The sequence below is a fragment of the Athene cunicularia genome, assembly GCF_003259725.1.
Source record: "Athene cunicularia isolate RWA chromosome 2 unlocalized genomic scaffold, athCun1 chr2_part1, whole genome shotgun sequence".
NCBI lineage: Eukaryota > Metazoa > Chordata > Aves > Strigiformes > Strigidae > Athene > Athene cunicularia.
This window is the reverse complement of record NW_020799095.1, coordinates 102,950,918-102,956,582: the sequence shown is the minus strand read 5'-3', so window position 1 is coordinate 102,956,582 and position 5,665 is coordinate 102,950,918.

Sequence of the window (5,665 nt, the reverse complement as noted above, 5' to 3'; positions counted from 1 at the left end):
GGCACTGATCGTGAAAATCTTAAAATACAAAAACAAAAGGAGGAGGGAACACAAAGAAGCAGTGATTCTTCAAATAAGTCAAAATCTCAGCATGTTATTCCATAGCATTAGATTGATACCTGCTTTTGCTGTTCTACCCTGAGAGTATTCAAATCTAGGGCTAGTTATTGTTTTTTTAAACTATGTCAACGCCACACTTGTCTTACATGATTATTTTTTAAACAGCTAATTTATAGTGTTTACATATAACCAAAAGATTCCTTTAAAACAGTACTGTAATAACTTATGTAATTAAAAGACATCTTGCATTTCAAAGTTCATGTAAACTTGGGTGTTGTTATATATGTAATACATACTTCATATAACTGGTAGACTCAATGATTCTGTCATGTTTATATTGCCCTGGGAGAACATTTCAGTTTTAAAGAAAACATTAGAATGTTGGGAAATTGATATAATCTGCTTTAAATTTGGGGGAAAAAAAGAAAAAAAAGATCCAAATCCTTTGCCTCTGCTATTGCTTTGGATAATTTCTAAAAATGTACCAAACTGTTTAAAGAAATCTGGGAGCTGAGCTGAGGGTCGGAGCCCCGTCTCTCTGGTTTGTTCACTTGATCATTTGTCAGCACTTTGGTAGTAGGTTAACAAATCACTGAAACCTTTGCAAAGTGATTTCTGCCCTGGCACCTTAAGAATTTGTGAGGTTGACCGAGGCATCACTGTTCTCTTCAGCCCTGAAACAGAGTGAGAGCCAACATGGACCTTTGAGGAAAAAGGACAGTTGGACAGAATGTATTTAGAAACTGCTTGGAAGTCCTAATTTAGGGCATACTGAAATTTAAAAAAGGCTTTTAAGCAGTTTTTGTGGAGCTCCCACCTCATGCTGATCACTGATTTGGGCCCAGCCACCAAGATAAGTCAGTAAAGATGTCTGCATTTTTATTTTTATCTTTTGAGCAGGGTCAGTACAAGAAAAAAATGCGGATAAAAAAGCAAGTCAGATCTTTTGTCTCAAGCAGTACGTGAACAGTCCTCTTGCAAGGCATGTTTCCTAGTAACAGCAAAGGAAGAACAAAAATACTTTTTGTCTTTAGAAAAAGAAATTGGGACATGCTATACGAAAGCTAGTTTTGTAAGGTGGAAGGTTAAATTAAAAAATTAGAAAGTGCTTTCAGGTTTTTGACTTTTCAGACAAGCATTGGCCCTTGCCCAAATAACAAAGTCTAACATTTTTTCTCAAATAAGAACATGAGGAAAGTGACTTGTAAAAGCAAAATGAAATTTTGTGCATGTTACTACAATATATGAAATCAGCATATTAGTAGGGTGCCTTATTTATTCTTACTTTCATTTCCAGTTTTTATGTTCATACAAAAACAATAAGCAATAAACAGTGTATTGAGCATTATATTTGTAAAATTGTTTGGGTCCAGTACTGTTCAAAACTCAACACCAAGTATTAATAAAAATAAAACCATTTACATTAAAAGCACACCTTCCTGTGTAAATAAAAGTAATGTGATTAATGGCAGAACTTCTGTCTTTCTGCACTGTCTTTCTTAGGTCCAATCCCATATACAAATCCCCATGAGACATTTCTCTTTAAAGCTACATCTAGAAAATGCCAATAAAGTTGGGTTTTCTCCCCAAATGTAGTGTTTTTCCTTACACCAGGTTAAGGAAAATGCAGTGTTCAAAGCACAGTGTGCAAAGTGGCAACAATCAAATTTCACTATGGTTTCTTCAAGCTTTCCCAGTCAGATTTTCTGAAAAATAAAATACAGATACTTACCGCGGTTCTTGCAGGGGACACACAAACTAGCAAGAACTGCCATAAACATTTTTGCTATGTAGTATCTTTGTACCTTGTACACAGAGTTTCACTGGTGAGCCAAAATCCAGCATGTGCCTTCTATGCAAAGCAGTATGAATTCAGAGGGTCTTTATTTGGCTTTTCATGGGATCTGAGTATCCAGATGGTAAATAACATACAAAATGTTGGAGGTGGAAGAAAATCATTAATTATCAATGTACTCATTACTGGAAAGATGGGAGCATAATAAAAATGAAATTCCAAGTCACAAAGGTTGCAGACACCTCTTAAAGAAAACTTCCTTCCTAGTTTAGAACCACATAGTAGTTGAAGTTGGAGGGAACCTCTAGAGATTGTCTAGTCCAATCCCCCTACTTAGAACAGGACATATTACATACATGCTCCAGAACTTCCACCTCTTCTCAATTTGCTCTTGGTGTCAATGCAATTTCTTTTTATCTGTGAGGCCTTCAGTCACCCAAGAGCCATCTGTGGCCTTAGCTGTCTTCGTACCAGATCATAAACCCCAAGATTTTAAGGTGTAATTCATTATGTCCACTCTTGGAAAACAGGCTTAGAAAAACTCAGAATTTCAAATGGAAAAATATGGTTCTATGAATGCAGAGAAACTAACCCATGGTATATATTTCACACTGAACAGAAGGATTAATACTCTTCTTAGAAACCAAGACATAGCACAGTTCATAAGATTTAGCAGAATGGACTATGGAGTACAGTCTATAACTCTACAGGAGCTGGTGTCAAGAAAATGTCAATAAAGTCCCGGTGTCTCCAGGTAGGTCAATATGGCCCTGTCAGTATGGCCCAGAGTATCACACTTCAGACATCAACATGCTGATTGTTTCAGTGTGATCACTCTGAGGCCCAGACTGATCATTATGGAGACTGGAAAAGGGCTCCGAGAGTCTTACTCCGCAGGCGTGGTTTAGGAAGCTTCTCCTTACTTCCTCCCTGTTGCAAGTTGCCATTTCCAACTGAGATTTAGAAGTCAACTGTTTCAGCCCTTCAAGTCAAAAGAATGGAGAAGCTTGCTTCTTTCAGCAGTTCCCAAATGTTTCAGCCAACAGCCCCCTTCCTTTTTTCTTTAATTGTCTGCACCACTTGCATACATACATATTCATTGTCTGACCTGGCCACAAATCTCTGCAAACTAACTGCCAGCCTTCCCTCCAGCATTGTCTGGCCTGGCCACAAATCTCTGCAAACTAACTGCCAGCCTTCCCTCTAGGTGTAGCTACTCTTTTCTATCCCTGCTCCCCCTAGTCCCTGAAAAAATCACACATTTAGCATGCGAGCAAACTGCCCAAGTCCCATCCCGTTTTTTTTCCTGCCTCCTTGCAAAAAGAAAAACACCAACACAAACCAAACCACCTATTCCAATTCCTCCCCCCTCCCCCTGCCATTTTCAACATGGGGCCCCTGCCTTCTTAGCTAGATCCCCCGTAAAGCTCTTTAACTCCAGGCAGTCAGGGCACCCTCCAATCTGAGTTGTCCCGCATGCCACCTATGCAGGAATTTCACAGGGGACCTGCCTCTTTCGACTACAACTCCTATAACTACTTGGCTCATGCCACTGACTCAGACCTGCCAGGAAGAGGACTTTTAGCCCTGCACATGGTGCTCACTCAAAGCACACTCTGCTCTCCCCAGGCTGCTTCAGCTCAATGCAGCACTGCCCTGCGAAAAAAAAAAAAAGAGATAACACTTGTTCAGCCAGTCACTGAGTTGCTGTCAGGAATAGGCACCCTTCAGCCTGGGCCACGTGCTGTGGTTCTCATCCCAGGATACAATGAAGAAGAAAGAGGAAGGTATGAAAAAGCCCAAGAGAATCTCCCTGATGGCTTGCCACTTGCCACACACCTCCCACATACATGCTGGATCCCCTCCCCGCAATAGGCTAGTGATGATTCTTATCAGCCAGGAAAATAACCCCTGTGGCCAACCTGCTGTAGAATATCTCAGCCACGTTTTTTTTTAAATTTTCATTCTAACAGAAGAACAGGAAAAATCTGCAGAATGCACCAGCAGCCACAACAGCCAGTGTTTTTTCATTATCAAACATCTCTTCCTCTGTCTCTTTCTTTCTACTGGAGACACAAAAATCAGCCTCTCACTTCTTCCTGGATGAAGGTAGAGAGACTTCATGAATCTGCTGAATGGATGGAAATCAGGGCCCTATGCTGTCTCAGCTGCTCCTCCATTTCCTTAAAGGATCAATATATTTAGCGATTTGAAAACCACCAGTTCAAATCAGCTTCGCCACAGCCTTAGCTAACCTGATGAGGCATTTATCTGATGCCTTAGGAGTGCTTGAAGGGTTATTTACAGCTGAGAGGTTTAAGCAGCTACTGCCTCATGGTTGCTTCCTCGCTCTGATGAGATGCCTGATGAGCAGTAGGGCAGGTGCAGAGTGTGTTCGAATGTCAAACGGGGCTGCAAGGTCTGTGTGTTAGCGGGACTGCTGCGATTGAGCTTGGGATGAAAAGCTCAGTCCTCTAACAGTATACTCAGACTGCCTTAAGGCTGCAGTTTCACAAGCAGACGTCAAGGTTAACAGCTCCCTCTTGCCAAAGGAGAAGGCTCGATCTTTCTCCTCCCTTGCCTTTCTTATGCTCCCCTATTCCAGTCACATGGTCTTCAAGATTTTCTTGCCCTGGTAGAATATGATCCAGTTTTTCCACCGGGTAATTTTTTGCCAGATCAGTAAGTTAAATTTGCTTGCCTAGAGGGGTCCCTCAGGCGCTGGAGTAAGGGTGGCATGAGGTAAGGAGTTGGAGCACACTGCTGAGTGGGAAGAGAAAGCCAATAAAATAGTGGGAGAAGCTTCTCCTTTCTGGTGACAGTCCGCTGTTACACAGGGCCACCACATGTCTTGAAGCTATAGCTCAACAGGACACTCTCTGACAACCCATGCTTCAGCCAAGTTATTGCTCTTGTGAAAAAAGGCATAACCTATAAGCAAGTCATTTTTCACTTAGCTGCAGTCCAGAGGTACTACATTAGAGTAGTGGTAAACAAGGCTAAATTAACATAAAATCCTTTCGGGGTTAAATATATCCTATCCACATACTCCACCTATGTGAATGCAGCTCCTTCTCCCCCCCACCCCCCCATCCCCTAGGGCTACACCAAATCAGTACCCAAGCACTCCTGTTAGTGTTCATCTTCTTCTGAGAAGAGTAAATTTCTGTAAAGTTTGTGATCTTTCAGCAAAGTGACATTTGCTAGCAAGTTCATGCAGACACCAGTGCTTCAAAATGCTGCCACCTTCTGTGGAAAACTGGAAATTTATTCATATTCTGTCCCATGAATTGAGTTTTTCTGACTTTTGGAATTTAATGCTTTGTAATAATGCTTACTTCTTTACTACTTCCCTGATGTACAGCAAATTACTATTCCATGGAAGGATGTGAGAAAATCTAGATTTACTTCCTTCATGTTCCTAAGAAAGAGGGATTGGGAAAACATCATATTAAATTTACAAAGTTAGTGATAACATAAAGAAATGCTTTTATCATCCTCCAGGAAATTTACAGGCAGCCCAGTGATTAAAGTATTCTTCATCTGGAAAGTATTCTGCAGGTTACGGCAGGAGAGCAGGAGACCACATGTTGCTGCATTCATTGTAAAGTCACAGCAGATTATCATGCATTAAAGAGGGGCTGTTACAGGGAGTTATAAATAACATCTTCTCCTATCAGCTTTTTCAAAAACTGCAGCTGCTGAAAATTTCCATTTGTCTAGGACAAACTGTGCTTCAATTTAGTGCATCCAGAAAGAGAACTTATCAAGGAAGGCAGTTATTAAAAAGACAAAAAAAAATTTGCAAGC